This window comes from Apodemus sylvaticus, chromosome 14 (assembly GCF_947179515.1).
Source record: "Apodemus sylvaticus chromosome 14, mApoSyl1.1, whole genome shotgun sequence".
In the NCBI taxonomy this organism is placed as follows: Eukaryota; Metazoa; Chordata; class Mammalia; order Rodentia; family Muridae; genus Apodemus; species Apodemus sylvaticus.
In genome coordinates this window covers 91,591,725-91,602,326 of record NC_067485.1, presented here as the reverse complement: position 1 = coordinate 91,602,326, position 10,602 = coordinate 91,591,725, and the positions used below count along the sequence as shown (strand labels likewise).

At 46.0% G+C, this 10,602-nt stretch overlaps 1 pseudogene; it reads right to left on the bottom strand.

Annotated features, from left to right (window-relative positions):
* Nucleotides 1-1,214: 1,214 nt before the first annotated feature.
* On the bottom strand, nt 1,215-4,387 carry LOC127664621 (secreted frizzled-related sequence protein 4-like; annotated as a pseudogene).
* Between the last annotated feature and the right edge of the window lie 6,215 nt (nt 4,388-10,602).

Sequence of the window (10,602 nt, the reverse complement as noted above, 5' to 3'; positions counted from 1 at the left end):
AGGGAGATGCAGAGCTGGGGCGGGGCGGGGCGGGCTGGGCAGCGGCCACCTGACTTCCATGGAAGTGATATTCCTTGAGATGTCCATGACATTGATGCTGGCGTTCCCATTGCTGTTCCCTGAATCCTGCCCTTCCAGGAGAGGGAAGAGGTTCTCATCCTCTGGCAGCCAGCAATTGATCTCAGTCTTGCTGCAGACACAATCTGCAGCGCAAGACAGCAGGGAGCCCACACGGTCCAGGCAGATTCTTCCAAGCGAGAAAATCCACCAGAAACTACACTTGGCTGGCGAAGAGAGACATCCACCTCTGATCTATAGTTCTAAAAAAGAGGAGGAGGAGGAGGAGGAGGAGGAGGAGGAGGAGGAGGAGGAGGAGGAGGAGGAGGAGAGAGAGAGAGAGAGAGAGAGAGAGAGAGAGAGAGAGAGAGAGGTGGGGTGGGGGGAGTGGGGAGTGGGGAGAACAGGGTGGGGGGTAAGGAAACAAAGACAGCGAGGGAGGGGGGAAGGGGAACGGGGGCCTCTCTTTGAAATGCCTAATGATCAGATGCAAAATCCTTCAGCACAGGAAACCATCCCGGCCGCCTCAACCGCTGCCCGGCTGGGTGGGAGCCTTGGGTCCCTCTTGTGGCGTGTTCTGCCAGGTGTGGTGGCCAGGTTGGCGCTCGCCTGCTTGCGGGGTCCAGGAGCTCTGAAAAGGAGGCGAGCCCTCCTACTCTGAGTCCGAGGCTTTGCAGAGTTGCAGCAACAGACGGTGGGGAAGCAAAAATAATAATAATAAAAAGAAAAAAGATGGTGCTAAAGTCACCAAGTCCCACCTCCTGGGCAGAACTAAAATGGACAACCTGCAACACACAGTCGTACACACTCATGTGCACAGGCACGGAGCTGGAGGAAGAAGAGAAGGAAGATGCAGTCAGAGCTGCAGCAGCCACCTTAAATGGCTAGCTATGCGCCTGCAGAAATGTACAAGTGCTCCAAGCCTTAGGAAACACGCAGATTATTGGAGCATCTTCCTTGGCTCCCTCCCTCACTCCTCCCCTCCCTCCTCCCCTCCCTCCTCCCTTTCCTCCTCGAGGCCTCCTCCCTCCCACCTCCCCCCCCCCCCCCCCCGCACGGGCTGGGAGTGGCAGGAGAGCAGAATCTCACCCACCCTCCCCTCTCCTCACCCCTCTCTCTCCGCCCTTCCTCTCCCTCCCGCTTCCCCACCCACCCACCTACTCGCCAGCTCTTGGCTTTCGCTGTTCTGCCACCCACAGCCGCTGCCTGCCCGCTCGCTGCAGTTGAGGGGAAAAACAGAGGGAAAGGAAAAGTTGCAGTTGGGATTCAGAGGGCCGGCCTCGGGGAGGGAGAGTTGGCAAGCTGGCTGAGCGACGGGAATTGCTCTCTCCCTTCCACTTCCTGGCCTGGTGCTGCCCGGTTTTGCTGCAAACTCCTCCACGGGAGGAAGCGAAATGAGTGTGGCTGAGGTGACTGGGGTGCTCCCCAGCCTGGGTGAGGGGCTCGGGCTCGGGCTCGCAGACAGTGACAGGGAACAGGAGCACACAGGAACCCCAGCGAGGCAGCCAGGGATGCAGGCCTGCAGACATGCAGACCTAGATCTTAATGACACTCATCTGGGTAATCAAGAGTCCAGGAGCCGAGCTCGGCTTGGGAGGGGACTGCGGGGCGGGGTGCACTGAGTGCCCCCGAGTCTATTGCTCCTTCTTGGCGGTGCGTTTTGGGTTCAGCCTTGGGCAAGCAGGGAGTAGAAAGGGAGAGAGAGAGGGAAGGAGCGCCTGCGGGACTGCTCTGGAGAACCGAGGTGACCCAGGGCGAGCCTTGCAAGCTAAAGAAATGGCCGGCCAGGAAATTGAGACTTGAAGGGCATTTTTTGACAATCACTGCACCAGCACCTTTGAGGCCAGCTTCTTGGGCTCAGCCCTCGGGTGCGCCGAGCTGGCAGCCTGGTGAGGGGGCGGGCAGACTGCTCTCTCCCAATGATTTGGGGGCCACAGAACTTCCTCTTTCCATCCCCCACAAACACCCTTCCTGGTAGGGGCTCAAAACAGGTGCAGCCTTCCAGGCAAGTTTAGACCTGGTTGGGAGAGAAGTATGTCCCCCCACACAGATTTTTGCCTCGATAGGATTGTTTTAAAAATAAAATGCAAATGTAAATATGCGAAATGCGAGCTTTTTCCTGAGAAAACCTGAGATTTTGCTGTGAGAAAGGAGAAGAAAGGATTATGGGAGTCCCAGCAGGCAGACACCCTAAGCATTCTCAAGCAGAAGAAGGCAGCTCTCCCCTCCCCTAGCTTGGGAAGGGCAGGCAAGAGAGCAAAATACATTGAATTCAACCGCATCCAGGATCTGAAAGGATTCTCCCTGCCCCACCGCACCCCATGGATTCCAATGCAGGTCATGCAACTTGTAGGCAAGATGGGGGAAGGGGTGTTGCGGTGCCACCAACCTGCCCCTAGTGCCACCAACAGACGGACCCGATGTCTCCCCATAACACTTATTGCTGGGAGTAAAACTTGGGTGAAAGGAGGAAAAGAAAAGAACAGGCCTAAAAAAGGCAGTTTCCTGACTTCTTCTTCTTCTGTTTTATTATTATCCAAGATGGCTCTTTATTGCTTTAGTCATAGAGGAAGAAAGAATACCGTTTGTGGGGCGGCCCCTGGGTAACTGGTGAGGAGCATCTCCTGGATGGTGTGGTAGCCAGATGACAAGAACATAGACCTTGACAGTCTGTCCCTCTTTACTTGTCATTTTTAGCTTTCTTTTCAAAGTTTCTAGGTAAAGACAGAATTGAAAGTCTGACAAACACACATCACCATTTCCCACATCCCATAGCTCTAAACTTTTCAAAGCCACACTCATCTGAAAAACCTTCCTACGGACCACACACATGAAGATCTTTTAAGTACCATTCCTCCTGCCTTTGTCAAAAACATGTTTTCAATAACATTTAATATATCACTAACTTCCTAACAGAAGTTAAAGGATATTCAATATTTTTGTCAAAAAAAGTTTTGTTTGACATAGCATGTGAACTTTACAATGTACATACATTATAGGTCAAATTCCCAAAACTGAAGGTCACACAGTATGCACACAGAGCACTGAATGCAGGCGCCCTTCCCCAACTTTCCCTCTTCTACTTTCCATACCAGGAAACCAACAAATAACAGGGCTCTGTGACTTAATGTGAAACACTGAAGCCATCACTAAGAGAAATGCTGCAAGATGTGTCTATAAAGAGAACCCCAGAGGGTCCTTAAGGCAAGTGGTGGGTGGCGTTCTGTAGGCTGTTCCAGGCAGCATCGCCTTCTCCTTCAAGGGTGGCTCCATCTTGGAAAGAAATTAGCTTGCACCTTTATTCAGGTTTGACTTTTGGGGTCACTTCTCACTTTGATGTTCTTAGGACTGGCAGGTTTGGGAGCAGGTGACCCTCCCTTTGGCTTTGGGGGGTTACTGTGACTGGGGAAGCTGGCTGTTTGCTGCTTGTCCTGAATTGTTCTCTGCTGTTCCCGAAGTCTCTCTTCCCACTGTATGGACCTTCTACTGAGTTGATCTCCCCATTTCTCAACTAAACAATTTTCAAGAAGCATCATTCTTGAATGCCACTCATAACACATCATTAGGACATCTTGATGGGGCAGGATGTGTGGACACTGGCAGGAGGAATTGGTGATGAGAGGGACTTGCATTCGAGGGATATAGGTGAGGAGGACTTGAAGATCTCTTTCACATCTACCACAGTTGTGACCCCATTGCAACCACTCCTCTGGACGGCTTTTATTTTGGCATGAATAACATAGCTGTACTTTTTGATCAGGCTTGTTGCCAAGGTTGGCTTCACCTTCTTGCACTTGCACTGATCAGGGCTCAGACGTTTACAGTCTGCATCAAAGGACCTTTCTTGCACCACCATATCTTGTGTGATGTCTATCCACTTTACATCTTCCGGAAGGTCAGCGACTATTGCCTTGGGAGAGATGCACACTCCAGGGTCATAGGCCGGCAGCTCACCGCAGGCCAGGCTCTCTGGCCAGCTGTGGTTATACATCTTCATGAGGGGCTTGCAGTCGTCACATGCTCGCTGGCACACAGACTTGCAGGGCTCGGCAGGATCCTGCAGGATCTCCAGGGTACAGTTGGGTGTGTACATGGCACAAAGGAAGAAGTGCAGCACGGAGCTGCAGTTCAGGTCCACTAGCTCCTCATACTGCTAGAGAGCAAGGATGGCGTTCTCCTGAGTGCTGTGGTACAGGTGGTTGGGCATCTGGGTGACCTTCCAGGGCTTGTGCCTACACATGGGGATGCACACAGCCTCGCATGGCTCTCCCTGCGCTCCCAGCGCCAGGCACAGCCACAGGCATGAAGCCACCATGGCGGAGAAGATCATGGCACTGTCCTCCTGGGCTGCAGTCCCTGCTGGGAGGACCTTTGTCTTCCAGCCCCGCTGCTCTCCTCATCTCTACCTAGGGCCAGTAGAGTGAGCTTTCCTGCTGGAGCTCCAGTCCGCACTGTTGGGGAGTTCTGGGGCTTTGGCTGTAGATGCCCCCTGGGCACACCAGCGCCAGCAGCGCCAGCAGCGCCAGCAGCGCCAGCACTCAGCACCGACCCGCATGGGAAGCTCCAGTCTTGGGCCCGGCAGCTCAGAGTGCTGTGGGCAATGGCCACTGTAGAACCCTATTTATCCAGACTCATCCCCTGACAGGAGCTCAGCAGCCTTGGCAGCAGCAAGAACAGAGCAGGCTCCCACTCCGCTGCCCCACCCCCAGCACTCCTGCAGAAGCGATGATGTCATCTCCGCCACTCCACAGCCAAGGGCTATAGTTTTGCATTTCCCCCAAAGTCTCTCCTTTTTTTTTTTTTTTTGTTTTTTAGTCTTTGAGTCTTTTTTCTTCAGATCAAGAAAAGCAGCATCTTGCTTTCAGTCATTTGGGACGCTGGATACAAACCTGTGCAAGGGGAGACTTTGCTAAGTCGGCCTTAAAGTTTCCCTAAGTACAGAGTTGGAGCAACGTGACCCTGTTGTCGCCCTTTAATATTGAAACATTTGTTGTTCCTTTCTGATAGGTGGCGAAAGAAGGGTCTCAGTCCTGAGGATGGTGTTGAACAGGGAAAGCCTAGCAAAGGAAAGCTAGGTGTTGGAGCTAACACTGGCAGTTTACATAAGCCTCCCCCAGCCCGCTCTGAATCCTGTGGAGTTTGTTATTGTTATTGATGTTGTTTTGTGGCCACTGGACTTAGTTCTGGCTCAAGTTTTTTTCATTTTTTTCATTAATTTATTTTTCACTTTACATCTTAATCACAGCACCTCTCCCGGGCCCACTCTTACCAGCTCCCACCGCCACACCCCTCCCCTCTTCCACAGAGAAGGTGAAGCTCCCCTTGGGTAGCACCCTGCTCTGGGTTATCTCCCACTAAGGCCCAACCAAAGAGTCCAGCTGGGCTAAGGGGATGGAAGGCAGGCAGCAGAGTCTGAGATGTGGGATGGGATGAGGGGATCAAGTGGTTAAGGCAATGGGCCAGATTTGCATTTTTAAATTACGTCCTTTCGAGTCATAGAAAGTCTTGCAACCAAAAAAAGCACAGGACCAGATGGTTTCAGTGCAGAATTCTACCAGACCTTCAAAGAAGAGTTAACACCAATACTCTTCAAACTATTCCACAAAATAGAAACAGAAGGAACACTACCCAATTCCTTCTAGGAAGCCACAATTACGCTGATACCAAAGCCACACAAAGATCCAACAAAGAAAGAGAACTTCAGACCAATTTCCCTTATGAACATCGATGCAAAAATACTCAATAAAATTCTTGCCAACCGAATCCAAGAACACATCAAAACGATCATCCATCATGATCAAGTAGGCTTTATCCTGGGAATGCAGGGTTGGTTCAATATACGGAAATCCATCAATACAATCCACTACATAAACAAACTCAAAGAAAAAAAAACACATGGTCATTTCATTGGATGCTGAAAAAGCATTTGACAAAATTCAGCATCCTTTCATGCTTAAAGTCTTGGAGAGAACAGGAATTCAAGGCCCATACCTAAACATAGTAAAAGCAATATACAGCAAACCGGTAGCCAGCATCAAACTAAATGGAGAGAAACTTGAAGCAATCCCACTGAAATCAGGGACCAGACAAGGCTGCCCCCTTTCTCCTTATCTTTTCAATATTGTACTTGAGGTACTAGCTCGGGCAATTCGACAACATAAGGAGGTCAAAGGGATACAAATTGGAAAGGAAGAAGTCAAACTATCATTATTTGCAGACGACATGATCGTCTACCTAAGTGACCCAAAAAACTCCACTAGAGAGCTCCTACAGCTGATAAACAACTTCAGCAAAGTGGCAGGTTATAAAATCAACTCAAGCAAATCAGTGGCCTTCCTATACTCAAAGGATAAGCAGGCTGAGAAAGAAATTAGGGAAATGACCCCCTTCACAATAGCCACAAACAGTATAAAGTATCTTGGGGTGACTCTTACCAAACATGTGAAAGATCTGTATGACAAGAACTTCAAGACTCTGAAGAAGGAAATGGAAGAAGACCTCAAAAAATGGGAAAACCTCCCATGCTCATGGATCGGTAGAATCAATATAGTTAAAATGGCCATTTTGCCAAAAGCAATATACAGATTCAATGCAATACCCATCAAAATCCCAACTCAATTCTTCACAGAGTTAGAAAGAGCAATTATCAAATTCATCTGGAACAACAAAAAACCCAGGATAGCTAAAACTATTCTCAGCAACAAAAGAAAATCTGGGGGAATCAGTATCCCTGACCTCAAGCAATACTACAGAGCAATAGTGTTAAAAACTGCATGGTATTGGTACAGTGACAGGCAGGAGGATCAATGGAACAGGATTGAAGATTCATAAATGACCCACACACCTATGGTCACTTGATCCTCGACAAAGAGACTGAAAACATCCAATGGAAAAAAGATAGCCTTTTCAACAAATGGTGCTGGTTCAACTGGAGGTCAGCATGTAGAAGAATGCGGATTGATTCATCCTTGTCTCCTTGTACTAAGCTCAAATCCAAATGGATCAAGGACCTCCACATAAAGCCAGACACTCTGAAGCTAATAGAAAAGAAACTGGGGAAGACCCTTGAGTACATCGGTACAGGGAGAAAGTTTCTGAACAGAACACCAATAGCGTATGCTCTAAGAGCAAGAATTGACAAATGGGACCTCATAAGGTTACAGAGTTTCTGTAAGGCAAAGGACACCATCAAGAGGACAGATCAGCAACCAACAAATTGGGAAAAGATCTTCACCAATCCTACATCAGAAAGAGGGCTAATATCCAATATATATAAAGAACTCAAGAAGTTAGACTCCAGAAAACCGAACAACCCTATTAAAAAATTGGGTACAGAGTTAAACAAAGAATTCTCACCTGAAGAACTTTGGATGGCGGAGAAGCATCTTAAAAAATGCTCAACTTCATTAGTCATTAGGGAAATGCAAATCAAAACAACCCTAAGATTTCATCGTACACCAGTCAGAATGGCTAAGATTAAAAATTCAGGAGACAGCAGGTGTTGGAGAGGGTGTGGAGAAACAGGAACACTCCTCCACTGCTGGTGGGGTTGCAAATTGGTACAACCACTCTGGAAATCAGTCTGGCGGTTCCTCCGAAAACTGGGCACCTCACTTCCAGAAGATCCTGCTATACCACTCCTGGGCATATACCCAGAGAATTCCCCACCATGTAATAAGGATACATGCTCTACTATGTTCATAGCAGCCCTATTTATAATTGCCAGATGCTGGAAAGAACCCAGGTATCCCTCAACAGAAGAGTGGATGCAAAAAATGTGGTATATCTACACAATGGAGTACTATTCAGCCATTAGAAACAATGAATTCATGAAATTCTTAGGCAAATGGATGGAGGTAGAGAACATCATACTAAGTGAGGTAACCCAGACTCAAAAAGTGAATCGTGGTATGCTCTCACTAATAAGTGGTTATTAACCTAGAAAACTGGAATACCCAAAACATAATCCACACATCAAATGAGATACAAGAAGAAAGGAGGAGTGGTCCCTGGTTCTGGAAAGACTCAGTGAAACAGTATTCGGCAAAACCAGAACGGGGAACTGGGAAGGGGTGGGAGGGAGGACAGGGGAAGAGAAGGGGGCTTATGGGACTTTTGGGGAGGGGGGGGCTAGAAAAGGGGAAATCATTTGAAATTAAATAAATTATATCGAATAAAAAAATTAAAAAAAATTACGTCCTTTCAATCCATTTTACTTGTTTGTTTGCTTGTTTGTTACTGCATGAGTGTGTGTGTGTGTGTGTGTGTGTGTGTGTGTGTTGTACACGCCATTGTCCACACAGGAAAGTTGGGGGACAACTTTCAGGAGTTGGCTTTCTCCTGCTTCACTCTATGCTCTAGGGATTGAACTCAGATTGTCAGATTTCATGAAAATGTTTTTCCAGGCTCAGCCCTCTCAGGGACCTTGAAAATCATTTTTTAAAATTAAAACAAAGCAACATTCATTGAAGAAAAAAAGTTGTATGGCTATAAACATTTTGTTTGGCAACATAAATTTTGATAAAGATTTTCTCCCAAAACAAATTCTAGAAAGAAATTAAATTGTATTTTACTTTTCTAATAGTCAAGGGTAATAAAAATTATTGAAGGCTCAGAAATACTTTATGTTAATATTTCTAAATAATATATTAAAATTATTTTATTGCTATGGTTTTGTTTTTCAGGAATATGCAAGATTATATATAAAAAGGTGGACATCTATATCCACATACAAAAGTCTTTTTTACTAATTTTCATTTTAATAATGGGAAAAACAGGAGCTATAACCCCAACAAACCATGATATTCAAGGTAAGCTAACTCTGTATGTAATAGAAAAAGAGGCTATGCTTTTAAATATTAGCAAATTAAAAGCTAACTAAATGTGTGTAACATTTCTAAGATTTTATGTTTTTATCATGATAATTGCTTGGTTCCTACTGATTTTTGTCAGGCATTGACTGCTTAGAAAACCTTAATACCTTAATGATTGCTGACATAGGGAGAAGTAATCTTCCCCAGTGATGAGTCCCCTAATTGGTTATTCAGCACCAAGTAACCAACCCTAAAAACATGTACATATAAGCCACACTAAGTGGACTCTGCTGTAAGTTGAATAAAAGGTGTACCCTATCTTCCCCTTACAAAAGATAAATGTGAAGCTAGGTTGTAGATCAGAGATGATAAGCGACCCTAATATGAGAAGTCTATGACTTTAAACTAGAAAGAGAGTAGTGAGCATCTCTTAACATATTTTTTTATTGTCTGATCTTTGCTATTCTGGGGAAGGGAATGGCATAAAAATTATACATTAGGCCGTCTTTAATGACTCTGTGCCATCAACCCTTCCCATGAAGACATGTTTCTGTCTAAACTAGAATTATCTACGCTGTTCACATTTAGAGCCATCTAGTACTCTGACTGGTCAGTCAAAAAGTAGTTAATAGGTTCATTTTGGAGAGCTTCTTTAGAAGAGTGCCTGCAAAAAAGAAAAAAGAAAAGAAAAGAAAAAAAGAAAGAAAGAAAGAAGAAAGAAAGAATGAAGGAAGGAAAGAAAGAAAGAGTAAAGAAATGCAAATTTTCTTTTATAGTGAAGCACTATGGAAGCCTTGCTGAATACATGCATGTGTAGAAACTTTGCACAACACTTGTGCCAGGTGAATAGATGTTATTTCCAAACATGAGACAGGAGCTCTTACAGGACAGCCTTCTTCCACACGTCATTATCATCTCCAGTACAAGTAGCACACATGGTTATCAAAATGACCAATAATGACAAAGCAAATGTTCCTCTACTATAAAGACATGTGGCCATAAAAGTAAATACTTCTGGACTCAGAGAATAAACATGTGTACTGGCTGGTTAGTTTGTCAACTTGACACAAGCTGGAGTTATCAAGAGAAAGGAGCCTCCCTTGAGGACATGTCTCCAGGAGATCTAGCTGTAAGGCATTTTCTCAATTAGTGATCAAGGGGGAGGGCTCAGCTCATTGTGGGAACTAACATCCCTGGGCTGGTAGTCCTGAGTTCTATAAAAAAGCAAGCTGAGCAAGCCAGTAGAAGCAATCTAGTAAGCAGCACCCCCCCCCCCATGGCCCTCCTCCAAGTTCTTGACCTGTGTGAGTTTCTGTCTTGGCTTCTTTTGATGATGAACAGCTGTGTGGAAGTGTAAGCTGAATAAACCTTTTCCTCCCCAACATGCTTCTTGGTCATGGTGTTTTGTGCAGGAAGACAAACCCTGACTAAGACAATAAGAAATTCTACTTATTGAAAGTTGAAAACAGTGGCAAGGTAAGAAGTTGACTACTCATAAAAAGACTGCTTTGTTCAGAGTCAGCTTTACAATATGAAATCTGAGTTTTTCTTGGAGTTATTTTTTATATATATAATTAGCAACTATGCTGAATATCTGCTTTGAAGTGTGAGGTGTTTTCTCCACAGAAAAAGATTTGATATCCCAAGAGTGTGTTCCTAGCTGGGTGGTTGGTCCCTGTCTGGAATCCCAGCAATGAAGAGTCTATGACTGGAAGATGATGCACTTTGAAAT